The 14,608-nt window shown below is 32.0% G+C and overlaps 1 pseudogene; it reads right to left on the bottom strand.

The window, feature by feature from the left end:
- Positions 1-8,247: 8,247 nt before the first annotated feature.
- Positions 8,248-12,871, bottom strand: LOC127093730 (NADH dehydrogenase [ubiquinone] flavoprotein 2, mitochondrial-like; annotated as a pseudogene).
- Positions 12,872-14,608: the final 1,737 nt, after the last annotated feature.

The raw sequence follows: 14,608 nt of genomic DNA, 5'->3' as shown, positions 1-14,608 counted from the left end.
GAAAATTCAAAAGGATTAATTTATAAAATTTGAAAATTATAAGATACTTATTTGTAGTTTTTTGAAAATTTTAAAATGAATTTAATTCTTTTTTATAAAATATGAGGATCATCGTAAAAATTTAATAATTAACAATTTAACATTCACATTATATAGAATAAAAGAGTAATTTCAAATTCTTTACCTTTTGATATTATTTGAAATTTCTTAAATTTAACTTGAATAAAATACTTCATAAATTTATATCATTTTAACAATTTTCCATATATTTTATTCAAACAATGAATTTTGTTCAAGTCATTTTGAATTTCCTCAAAAAATTATTTTCCTTCATTAAAATGTTTCATCCAAATATACTTTTAGAGTGTGTTTGGATGAGGTAATTGAGAATTTTTAAGGAATTTAAAATTATAAGTAATTTAAATTATTCAATTGAGTTTCATTCATTTTTAAATTTTTTTGTTTGGATGGAGCATTAATATGATTCATTCTTAAACTTTTGGGATCTTTTTATAAACTTTAAAAATTTTGAACCAAATTTAAAATATAAAAAATAAAGACCAATTTGTAATTTTTGAAAAATTAAAAGGATTAGTTTGTAAAATTTGAAAATTATTAGGAATTTATTTACGGTTTTTGAAAAATTTATAGAAGAATTTGGAATCATCATAAAATATGAAGACCATTTTGCAAAATTTAAAAAATTAATAATAAAAAAATTAACATTTACATTATATAGAGTGAAGAAAAATAATTTTTTATTTTTTATTTTTTTGGTATCATTTTAAATTTTTTAAATTTAACATGAATAAAAATAGAGAACTGTCGATTCATCAGCATCACCAGTTTGCATTACTTTATAGGTTTTTAAAATAAAAGTCAAACTTGTTTCAATATCCAACGTCTATGATTAACTGATGGTGTAAAATCCTTTTATACTGTCAGTGTATATCAATTAAATTCATAAAAATATTCTATAAATTTACATTGTTCTTTATATCTTTTTATCCAAACAATTAAATTTGATCAAATCATTTTAAATTTTTAAAAAAAATTATTTTTCTTTATTAAAATATTTCATCAAAACACTCTCTTGGAATCATATGTATTGGGTGACTCTAGGACTATTCGATACACTAATGGAATCCTCATTTTGCTGTTCAATACTTTCCCAAATAGTTTAATAATATTTCTTTAAGTATTTTACATTTATGCTCTTGTATAATTCTCCCACTTCTTTATTTATTCATAAGTTGATATTCTCCTACTCTAAAAATCTTAAAAATAATGAAGCTACCCTATAATTTGGAGACCACTTCCTAATCTTAGATCCTTAATTCCGATTGATAAAATAGTTTCTAAACTAAGCCACTTTCATCAAAGCATTAAATATTTACCTGTTTTGAACTCTCAATCATATTTAATTCTATTAGACTATCTTCATTTAAGATTTCACTTCCATTAACACCAATCGCTGATATTTATTTGGACTAACTTGATTCTTTCTAGCAACTCTGAATGAAGCTATGTTAGTTTCTAAATATAACACCACATTTTGACAACAAGTAATCTAATATGAAGTGTAGAAGAATGACAATGGTTCGGGGCGGAGATAAGTTTTTCCTTCTGCCCGTACCCAAACTCAAATCCAAATTATAAATGTTCTCTGTATAATATTTAATTTTTGAAGATTATTTAGGGTCAGATTGTTCTAACTTAAAAAAAATATGAATTTCTTTTATATTTTAAAAAAAGATATTTATAAAATAATTTTTAAAATATTATAAATTTTTCTAAATTTAGTTTTTATAAATTAAAAGACTAATTTTGATATACTATAACATAAATCTACATTATTGAAGATCAAAGTATAATCAAAATCACAGTTTTTTCAAAAAGTTATATTTCCAAAATGATTTTTTTGAAAATCTATTTGAAATAGCTTCAAAATTAAGTGATTTTTTAAAATTTTAATATCCAAATTTCTCGATAAAATGATGAAATATCTAAAATAAAATTTTAAGAAAAATTATTCAAACCAAATTTTCATCTAAAACTTTTATGAAAAATTTCTTTGTAAAATTTTTTTACATCAAAAAATATTACACTATAAAAATCATTTAAAAAAAGAGGCAAAACAAATGGGTCCTTATTTAAGTGAATTTATGTTTTATTTATTTATTTAAATGAATTTTATATGTATTGGATTGATGAGTTGGTGTTTGGACATGTTTATGCTATATTGGAATTGGTAGAAAAGTGTTCTTATTTAATTAAATAATTAAATAATATTAAAATTAAATAGAAATAGAAGTTTTGGAATAGAAAATAAAAATTAAGAAGAGATAATGGAAGTGGTCAGAATTATAAGAGGAGTTGGGGTAAAGTGTAATTAGTAAAAAGTTAAATTAGGTTTTTTAATAAAAATGGATTAGAAAAACCTAAGAGTTATCGGAACGTATTGTTTTAAGAAAAAAGGCAAGGGAGACAACCTATGGCTTCATGAAGAGGGAGATATCACCATTGTTGTAGAGCTTGCTTTGCTGGAAATCTAAGATAAGGGGGAGATTACTCTAAATATGGTGTTAATTGCATGATGGATAAGGAGAGGTCCTTAATCTTCATTAGGTTTCCCCCTACTATCTTCCATTGTTGTTGTTGTTGTTGTTTATGTCTTCTTGAGAGAAACATGTGATAATTTTTTTATAATTGTTGTGGAATATATGAAATTCGTGCATGGTTTGATTACTGATTTTCGTGTGCCTCTGTATGTGATAATTGATTGAGTTGTTGTTTATGTGTATGTTTTTGGTATTATGAACGTAAACTTAAATTCATGATAAAGTGATGAATTAGATGTTTAATCAGTTAATATATTATGTGGTAATCAAGGTGTGATACATGTATAATATTTTCTATTCGATTTGGGTGATTAAGGGTCAAAATTGGAGCTTTGATAGGATTCCAATGGTGGAATTGCATTTCTGATTTTTGCAATTCTAGGCGACTTCATTTAGCGAGAATGAACGTCGCTTGGCAAGCCCTCTCTTAACGAGGAAGGTGCTTGCTTATCAAGTTGTGCAGAGTGTGACTTTTTCTGGTTTTTTGTTCTAGCTTAGTGAGCATGACAACGCAAAATATGTCTGATTCCAGCCACAATTGATTATTGTTTGGTCGTGTTTAATAATACGAGTTGATATGATTGAGTGTTATGTGGATGTTTGTTAGATGTATGCATATATGTTGTGGAGTGCAAGCATAATTATGTGAATTATTGTACATACTTGTTGGTAATTGTTAAGATATGTAGTTCGAAGTGAGAACTAATGTTGATGCGTTTAAATGCTTGAATGATTATAGTTAGATGTGAGGTTGTAAACATTGTTGTGATGTTGTCGTTGCATTATTGTATGTCATACATCATATATTGTTGTTGTTGTAAAAGAGGCGAGTCATGAGTTCAGATGTTGGGACTAATGACTTGTCCCAAGCTCATACGAGGGGGCGTGAAGCTCAGATGTTGGGGCTCGGGAAGTTTTTCGCTGATTTTTGAGTAAATTTTGACATCGGTGACCTTTTGGTAACCTTAGGGCCAATTTAAAATAATTTGTGTTAAACTATCAGACCTTATAGTTAGTAGAGTTATCACACGTGAAGAGTTGCCCTTAGAGAATTTTCGATCACTTTAGAGTACTTTTGGATACTCTAGAGTCATTTTAAGAGTTGAGAGTTGTTTTTGAGCTTTTTGAGAACTATGTTGAGTTATAAAGAATATAATAAAATTTTAGGACGTTTTTGAGTTATTTGGTTGATTTTAGAGTTGTTGAGTAATAACATACCTTTACTCTATTTGAGGTGTTAAATATTTAGTTTTTAAATTATATTTTTAAGATTAGTAATCTGGTGGGATTAAAGTGAGGCCTGTGATTGGAGACCTTATGGTTCAAGAGTGGAACCATATTTTGGTGATGATTTTGAGATGATTTTTGAGATGATTTTTGATGATGATTCATGACGGTTGTTTGAGTTGCATGCTTGTCTTTTATACATGATCATGCATGCATATATTTTGGAGTTAGGTAGGACTTTGGTCCAGTGATGTCAGGTTCAGCGAGGAACCATGAAGGTCCCATGTCTAGATAGGGACGTGATTTAGAGAGGAACCAGAGACATGGGCAATAACGAACAAATCTCTGACCCCAAAAACCTGACACCACATGCATATTGATGGAGGAGTTAATGCATTAGCATTTGCATTACAAATTGAATTTTGATTATGTTTTGTGCGAATAATATACTTGTGATTGTTTGGTTTACCGTCTTGCTGCTAATTTTCACCATTAACATTTGTAAGGTGTATTCTCACCGCTTTCTTGTTTGTTTTGTGTGGCTTTGGTGAATTATTGCACAGATACTCAATAGAAGTAGTTGCTTGTGAGTTGGAAGATTTCCTTAGAGATTTTCTTTGTTTATTGTATATTTATCGCTATTTAGTTGGTCTACATGCTCTAATCACTAACATCGGGAAGGAGGCATATTGTTTGTTTTGATGTGATGTCAAAGTTTATTTTCCTTGAGTGTCTTCCCTTAAATAACTATTTGATGTTATGAGATAATTTGAATTCTGCTGCGAGATTTAAAAAATATTCATGAATTATGTGTGTTGTGTTTTGAGTAGCATCCTAAGTTGTGAATTTCTCTTTTATATTAAGAGTTGGGGTTTAGGGTGTTACATGAGGTACCGTTTTGGCCATATGTTTTCCAGCCCTTGGAAAGAAGAAATTTGGGATAAGATATGTCTTGGATAACGGGAAAGTCAAGATAGCTACTGACCCATGTATCCCATGGAAATAGGAATTCGACAGTCCACCTTTTGATTGAGTGGGGACGACCTTTTCTAAGTAAGCCGTAAGCAGAAATCCCTATAAATACCTCATTCCTCAAACAGATATGGGATCAAGTCATATGCACTCAATACCATCCAATACTGCTCAGTGAGCACTTCGTTCCCAACTGTCCTAACACCGATAATCTAACCATCCACTTGCAATCTAGAAGAAACGAACACCAGTAGGACCCCTCACCTCATGTGAGTCGGTTCCCAAAACCTCGAAAATAACCGTACAGGGCTACTCGCAACTGTGAGCTAGCGTCATCCTATTCGTGTAATATACCTACTAGGACCTTCGAGTCTCTCTTCCCTTACAAGGGGAACATGCATAAATCCTGTACCTTTTTTGATAGTACAAGAATGATAATTCTAGATACACTTGGACATTATTCTTACCAGTCAAAGATGAAACATTTCTAGGTTTTGTGAAGTTTTCCAACATTGTTCAAAACCAAAAATATTTTTAAAATGGACTCATTAAAAATTAATTATGAAGGAGAATTTGAAAACCACTTGTTTGAAAACATCTATATTGAAAATTTAATAAGTCATAGCTTTTTGACATATCAAACTTCACAATAAAATGGTGTTATATAGAGGAAAAACAGAATAATAGAGGAGCTAGCTAAAACTTTGACAACTGAAATTAACCTGCCTAAATATTTACAAGCATATTTTATTAATACAATATGTTACAGGCTAATAGAATCTTAATAATACATATTTTTTATTATTACATCATATGAACTATTTAAGAGAAGGATACCTAATATATCTTATTTTTATGTATTTGGATTAAAATATTGTGTTTTGAAAAATGATATGGACAATCGATGACAATCGAATAATTACATTTTTAAGCATATTATACATTAGGTTTTGTTTCATTTTATATTTAACCATTTATGTTTTTATAGGTTTTAATAAAAAAATTTAAGAATTGTGAAAAATATTGATCCTTTTCAAAATCATCCTAACTAGACAAATTCCTTAGTGTTTCCAGTATATAAGTGTCATTTATGAAGAATAGAGAAGACATGGACACGAAGATTGGAGGAAAAGGGACGAGAAGAATAATGAGGAAAATTTGTTGGCACTATGAAGGTTAATTTTTTGGAAACTCTCTATAAAAACGCACCATGAAGGACAAGGTTGTGCGACGCATTTTAGGCGTTCTCCAGATGCCACATCAAACATATTGCAAAAATGCATCGCAAAATTAAGGAGATATGACACATTTTTAAGACATACAAATTTTTTATATAAAAGGAAAAATGTGTTCACTTGAAATAATTGTGAATTTTATCACCTTGGAGGCTTATTTTCAGACCTTTGAGAAAGGAGGAGAGAAGAAATTGTCAAGGAATTCATCCCTCGTCAATTGTAATTCTATTTTACATTTTTTTCTTAAATTTTTCTTTGAATCGTCTAAGTATTAGTTACTAGTTTCCAAGATTAAACCTCTTTAAATGAATTTTCCCTAATTTGCGTGAACCCTGTGATATATTTCCTTGCTCATTTCCCTTTTTAATTCCAATATTCCTTTTAAAAGTTCAAATATGCAACAAGAGTTGGTAGTGATGTTTGTTTTGAAGGACGTGGAGATAACCACAATCTATACAAGTCACAAGCTATTATTTGTTCCCATCATGTTACCAATTTCCACCTCCAGATCCGATGTGATTTGGGAGTTTCACGTGAACATCTCTCATTAGATCTAGTTTTCTTATTGATTGTTTCAGTCTTAGTCGTCATTAGTTTTTTATTTCCTTATCGCTTGTTTCAGTCTAGGTTGTTCTTTCTCTACCGCTTGTTTCAGTTTTATGTTTCTATAAAAATTGTCATTATTTATCGCTTATTTGTGTTTTAGGCCTTCCTAAATGATGAGTGATACTCACAACAACAAATTTGTGAAAAATTCTTTATGAATGAAATTGTTTAGTTTTTGAGATTTAACAATTACATAGCAATTTTTTGCATTGCTAATGATAAACACGAGTTTAATTGTGAAATAGGTAGATGTCAAATGCGAGGATAACGACTAAATATTGAGTTCTAACGCTAATTATTCTCAACTTTCAAATACCTAAACGAGTAAGATTTGGACCATATATTCAATATTTATTGTTTGAAATACGTGAGTACCCATGCATTTTGAATTTTCTAGAACGTTCACTTTTTTCTGTAGTTAATTCACTACAACAAACAAGACCTTAGACAGCGCTTTTTTTAGCCTTAGACAGCGCTTTAAAGCGCTGTCTAAACCTCCGCTGCTAAAGGTTTAGACAGCGCTTTTTTAAATCTTAAAAGCGCTGTCTAAGCCCCCCCCCCCCCTTAGACAGCGCTTTGGCCAAAAGCGCTTTATAAGACCCTCTTATTTTAAATTTTTTAGATATACCTTAGACAGCGCTTTTGAAAAGCGCTGTCTAAGCCCCACCCCCTTAGACAACGCTTTGGCCAAAAGCGCTTTCTAAGACCCTCCTATTTTAATTTTTTTAGGTATACCTTAGACAGCGCTTTTCAAAAAGCGCTGTCTAAGCCCCCCCCTTAGACAGCGCTTTTGCCTAAAGCGCTTTCTAATCCCCCCCTTAGACAGCGCTTTTTACAAAAGCGCTGTCTAAGGTATACAAAAATTATTGAAGACAAAATGTATCACACACTCATCAGCAGGCATCCAAGTCACGGCATGGAGGAGGTTTGGGCTCACCTAACAATGTAGTATTCCCCCCTTCAGGTCCACTCCTAATCCGCTGTGGATTTTGTGTGCCATGCTAAATCCAAAAATAATATATTCAGAGAAGGTTATGGTCTTCTTGATTTAAGAAAATGGAAAATAAAGTGAAAAGGAAACAACAAATTCTCAACAAAAACCAAGAATCTAAACTTTGACAAAAATGAAATAAATTATAGCAAATATCCTTACCGGTGGCTTCTCGCCCTTTCTCAGCTTTTCAACTATCTCAATTACTTTCTCTGGGGTTACATCTTCCTGGAATCAAGCATCAATATTACATATTAAGAATGCTTTCAGGAGTACAAAAACAGAATGTGAGTCATAAACCACCTACAAACCATCACGATGGGTGATTCTCATCTTTCTCAGTTATATACTGATGTCACCTAAAGGCCGTTTTCTTTTGCTAAATATCTAAGGGATCATTTAGATGGCTTCATATTACTTTTTTTTTGAATGTACGGCACAATCTATCTTGCACCAAGAAAACTTATGCAGTCAAGAGCTAGTATTGTGCCTTGTCTTAGTTTAGCAGCGGTTTAAACTTCCTGGTTGGCAAATACTATAGCCAACCAGCTCGGCCAGCTGCATTATAATTTCTTAGAACTGAAAGGACAAAATATAGAAATTATACACACCATAGTAAACATCAAAGATGTCAAAAGCTATCAAAATGGTTACCACTATAAAGTTCAATTTTGTGTCTCGTGCAACTTTATCAGTAGTATACAATGATTGCTTTGCTGCAAATCAAGTAAGACTAAAACTTTGAATATAAGTAACATGCCGAAACTATGACAAGATACGGTTCATAGAAAAACTCACCATGCATTCCATTTCACCAACAGAAAAGAAACCATCTTGCGTTACTTCTGCAAATCAAAGGTAAAGAGAAACCAACCCTTAGGAGAAAAACATACAGTTCAAATTTATCAAGAATTAAATCAGATTCAGTGATAGGTAATAGGAGAAATTAATAAGTGTGAACTGACCATTTCATTTCACTCCTAAGTGTTTCAATAATGCTTCTTCAATACCTCGTGAACCACGTATCATACAAGGTGTAGTTCCACAGACCAATAGATGATATTTGCCGACCTGAAAATTCAAAAGAGGTAGTTGACCCAACAAGTTTTGGCCTGTAATAATATGAATTAGCAGAAATGAAAGTAATGCACTAGTGCAGCAAGATATGATTTTTACCTTAGTTCGATTGAACATTGAGTATAATGTGGCAACCTCATATACCCGAATAGGAGCAACCTCTATAACCTTAGCCACCTGAATGGTTTACAAAACTGTCTGTTAATAAAGGAATTAAATAGCTCCCTCCATTATTAAGAATTTGATAAAATCCAACATACAAACAGAATGTAAATTTAGGACTTCCAAAGCTATGCCATAGCAACAGGAAGCTACCAGTAAATCTCAACTAAATGACGGTGACTATTTCTATAGAAGAATATTTTGTACATCAATAATCAACCCTCACTGCATCATAGACTTAAAAACATAGCATGGTTAGTCTTCTAGAGATCACCGTCAATAACAACCACGGCCCATTTCAATTAAAGGTCTGCTACATGAATTAATAGATAGATGGTGGTATTCAGGACTGCAAGTTAAAAATTTACCGCAATATATTGGATGCTTTGAAACAATAAATACACACGTTGCAATAAATAAAATAAAATACATAATTCACAAACTTGGAAGATAATGTCATGAGTATTATAACATAAAATATTTCATGAAAAAATGATTAACAAAATAAAAGAAAACGGATGGAAAGAGAGGGGGGAAAGGAACAGACAATACAGAACAGAGAGAGATAGAGAATTAAGAAAGACTAGGGTTCATTCACCAAATAATGGAGGTTTAAGAGAAGGTGGGTCGTCGAAGGTGAAAGAGGAGAGGTGAGATGGGAGGCTAAATGATGAGAGGCAAGTATGTATGAGGGGCTGATTAAGGAATGATCGATCATGAATTATAGGGTGAATATATGGTCCCAATCTTTTCTTTTCGTTTCAACTATCACCATTTCTGCTGAAACTGCCATGGGCCCCATGTCTAAATAGGCAGGCCGGATTGTTAAGAATGTGGGGTTGAGCCTAACTCAACCCTTCAAAACCGGCTTGCAGGGTGAGGATTGTCCCAACTAATAAAGACATGTTCAGACAATATATTGTCCGTTATAGGATTCTTAACAACGATTAACCATTCAAAATCCACCATATTGTTACCCTTTGGCCTCCATTTGACAACAAAGATCATGAATCATGTCTAATGACAACTCATTTAAATCTAAACCCCTTTTAATAGTTGGGCCGATAGTTTACTTTGATCTTCCTTTACTTCTGTATATCATACTACATCTAATCTACCCTCTTTGCTATAATTATACAGGTCTTCTCAACACATGCCTCAACCACCAAAGGTAATACTCTACAATCCTTTCTACAACAAATGCTAGCCCCAACTCTCTCTACAAAGCTTACATTTTAATTCTATCTTGTCTATACATAATAAGTAGAATATTTCAAGAATGAGACCAACATACCGCATCCATTGCAGAAACGGGAAGCCAACCACCATGCTGTTGCTGTGCAAGATCCAGCAGAGGGATCACAGCAGATTGTTTATAGTTGGATGGATAGTGAGATAAAATCTCCTTCACCTGTAATTAGCACATATTAAAATCAGCCGAAGTTTAATCTTAAAAACACCTACTGGAACTAAATAGAATCATATACACAGTGCCAAAACTGAACTAAGAATCCAAAACTCGTAGAAACATTGCATTATTCATAAATTCTACACTATCTTGGGCAATATTCCCTGCTTCAATTAGAAGCTTTAACGCAATATGTCAAACTCAGATAATAAATTCAACAAATTTAAGAGCAAACCTAATCAAGCAAAAGGCTTAATGAACTTAATAACAGCTACATATTGATAAAGTATCGGTTATGTTGAGAATACTGGATACCCACAATCCAAATTTGAATTTTTAGAATGGATGAACAATAAGAAATTTACCTTTTCTTTGTTGGTAAGACAAAAGTAGTACCAAATATGCGATCAAAACAAACCCTAAATTCAGTACCAATCCTGAAACAAAACAAACCCTAAACTCAAGATTATATCTTTCGTCTCGTGAATTACTTTTCTCTTTCTCATAAAATTGGACGCAAATACCATACGGCTTTGCGCGACACATCTAAATTTAAAGATCGGAAAGTGGAGCGTCGATTTTGGTTTCAGCAAGTGTTTCATTGGTTTTCTTATTGTTCGCATCTTTGTCGTTGGAGATTGAATCTGATAGGGGTTTGGGTGAGGTGGTATCTAGGATTTCGAGAGGGTTTTCCTCAGTTGGTTTGGCGATGGTAGTGGTAGATCGATTGGAAAGATAAACATCGGTGGAGGTGATAAGAGAAGATAATATGGAGGTGATAATATGGCCTAATATTAGAAGGAGAATAGAGAAAGAAAGAAGGAGATGAAGGGGTTTAATCGCAGGAGGGAAAACAAAAAGAACTGAGAACGAAAATAGAAGTCTGAAATTTAATTTTAATTAGACCTTAGACAGCGCTTTTGTGGAAAGCGCTTTCTAAGATATGCCTTAGACAGCGCTTTCCAAAAGCGCTTTCTAAACCCCCACCTTAGACAGCGCTTTTGGTTTTAATTTTTTTTTAATTGAAAGACTTTAAACAGCGCTTTCTCAAAAGCGCTGACTAAGGTCTATATTTAAAAGCGCTTTCTAAAAGCGCTGTCTAAGGGGGGTCTTAGACAGCGCTTTCTAAAAGCGCTGTCTAAGACCCCCCCTTAGACAGCGCTTTCATTATTTTTTTAGAATATTTTCCGTGTTTTATTTTTATTTTAACCTTAGACAGCGCTTTCTTTTAAAAGCGCTGTCTAAGATGCGCTGTTAAAAGTCATTTTTGGCGTAGTGATTGTCAAATTATTCACACACGAGACAATTTTTTTATATACCTAGAGCCCCTAATGACTACCCCATTGTATTTTGATTATATATTCCTTGTTAACCCCTTTGAGTTGTATCCCTTATTCTGTTTTATAAAACGAATTACATGCTTTTGGACTAAAGCACTTATAATTTACTTTTATCTCCTTGGACTTATGTAGTTATAAGAAAAATCCTAACCATGACACATTATAAGTTTGGGGTTGCCTAAAAATCGTTTTAAGTTTCATGTGGTGGTTTTAAAAGAAATTACCAATAAAGAGACTTTTAGAAAAATATTTTGAAAAGTGGTATCCATCGAAAGAAAAATAAAAGAGAAAAAATAATATTATAAATGAAATGAATGGGTACACATCACTACAAATAATATATTTCATGACAAAACTTTCACCTCAGCTATTTTAAATCCGAGGTCAAATGACCTGGAACGAGTCATTTTTCTATTTTAAAAATAAATAAATCATATACCTTGGTTTTGCCGAAAACCAACATAAAATATTGCTCAGGGTTTGAGTTTCGATTCCCAACTCATGTACTTTAAAGTTTTATTTAGAACTAAAAAGGCGCATTTATTTTATAAATCATCTTATCCATCAGTTTTATATAAAACCGACATGAAATATTAATTAATATTTTATTTAATTAAATTGAACACAGTTTTTACCTTGGATATGTTTCCTCAATTTTTTAAAAAACCCAGATGAAAACTCAAAACAATATTTTATTCCTTCATCATAATGTTATGTCTCATTCACTTTTTGCACCCTAGCGAACGTAAGAAACACTAGTTTTCTCCATCGAACGAAAGGAACACCAATCTTTTCCATCTTCTCGTAAGAGGAAGTACGATTTAACCTCGAACCAACATATTTCTGATACGTAAAAATTTTCATGATTGTTGTTGTTGTTGCTTCCATAATTGATGTGGTTGTTGTTGTCGTCTTCATTGTGTTTGTTATTGTTATGACTTATGAGACTTAAGGTATAATGTAGTGTTGTTGTTCAGGTATTTTAGTTGATGTTGTTTGTTGTTATTGTTGTTTGTTTAAGATGGAATGTTCAGGTATTTTCAGAATTTGTATGTAATTATGGATCGTAGTTGGATGAAAGTCAATATATTAAGTAAAGAGTATGAGAATGGAGTGATTCAATTTCTTGAATTTGTAGAAAAAACCTTTCTAACGATAATGAGATTTTTTGGTGCCCTTGTAAAAAATTTCGATATACGCAAAAACATCCAAGTGATGTTATATTCAATCATTTACGCTGTGATGAAATTATTTAAAATTACACGAAATGAGTATGGCATGGTGAAGTGGCAAAAAAAATATATGTCACATAAAGATGAAGATGATGAATTTATGAATGATACTCTAGAAGATATGATTTGTGATATTGAAGTAGATGTTTTTAAGAAAGCTCATGTGGAAGATACTTTGGAAAGAGACCTCGAAAAGTCGTTGTATCCAGGATGCAATTTTTTTACAAGATTGTCAAATATGTTAAGACTATTTAATATTAAGGAAAGAGGTGGGTTAACGAAGAAAAGTTTCACTAAATTGCTTGAATTGTTGCCAGAAATGCTTCTAGAAGGTAACACGTTATTGAACTGTAATTATGAGGCAAATAAGATATCATGTCCAATGGGTTTGGACTATGTCAACATACATGCATGTCATAATGATTGCATATTATAGAGGAAAAAGTATGAAAACTTGAAGGAGTGCTTGAGGTGTGGGGAGTCACGCTACACACAGAAGGACAATGGTGTTGAAGATGATGCTGATGTAACTAAAAAGGGTGTTCCTTCTAAGGTGACGTGCTACGTACTGATAATTCACAGGTTCAAGAGATTATTTGCTAATGTAAAAGACACAGAGAATACTATATGGCATGGAGATGAAAGAGTATGTGATGGGAAAATTCACCATGTAGTTGATTCATTGCAATGAGAGAAAATTGATATGTTCTTTCCAGGTTTTCCCCTTGAACCAAGGAGCCTTAGGATTTGAATTGAAACCGACGAAAGGAACCCGATTGGTAATTTGAGTACTAACCATACTTCATGGTATGTTTTTCTCATAATTTATAACTTATATATGTAGTTGTGCATGAAGCGCAAATATATGATGTTATCAATGATGATATTAGGTCCAAAACAACCAGGGAATGACATAGATGTTTATTTAACACCATTGATTAAAGATTTAAGAATTTTGTGGGAGGAAGGTGTTGATGTTGATGATGTGTATACATGTGTTAACTTTAAGTTATGTTTCATCTTGTTTTGCACAACCAATGACTTTTCTGCATGCGATAATTTGTCTGGGTACATCGTCAAGGGACATAAAGTGTGTCCTATATGTGAATATGATACATGTTTCCACCAATTACCAAATTTAAAAAATACTTTTTACCTTGGGCATCAAAAATTTCAAAGACATAATCATCCACACCATAAATTGTGGAAGGCTTTTAATGAAAAACATGAATTTAGTATCACTCTAAAGCCCTTAACCGAGAAGGAAGTTTATAAAAGACAATAACACATTAATGTTGTATATGGAAATAAACAAAAAACGTCTTATGGATACAAATATTCTGAAAAATAGGTCGGTGTTCTTTGATCTTCGATACTGGTCTAGTCTCGATGTGATGCATGTGGAGAAAAAAAAATGATAGTTTGATTGGAACACTTCTAAAATTTTAAGGCAAGACAAAAAGATATTAAGAAATCCTGTGAAGATATGGTGGTGATGCGTATACGACAAGAGTAAACCCTAAAAGATATAGGAAATAGATCATATTTTCCCCTAACATGTCATACCCTATCTAAAAAAGAAAAAAAAAGTTTTTGCGATTGTTTGTAGGGTATCGAAGTTCCCCAAGGGTACTATCAAGTGTGAAGAAACTTGTGTCAATGAATAATCTCAAATTAGTTGGCTTAAAATCTCATGATTGTCATGTCTTGATGCAATAACTGCTACCATTGACTATC

This window comes from Lathyrus oleraceus, chromosome 6 (genome assembly GCF_024323335.1).
Source record: "Lathyrus oleraceus cultivar Zhongwan6 chromosome 6, CAAS_Psat_ZW6_1.0, whole genome shotgun sequence".
Lineage (NCBI taxonomy): Eukaryota > Viridiplantae > Streptophyta > Magnoliopsida > Fabales > Fabaceae > Lathyrus > Lathyrus oleraceus.
Note: the sequence above shows the minus strand (reverse complement) of the source record. Positions and strands in the feature narration are given on the sequence as shown.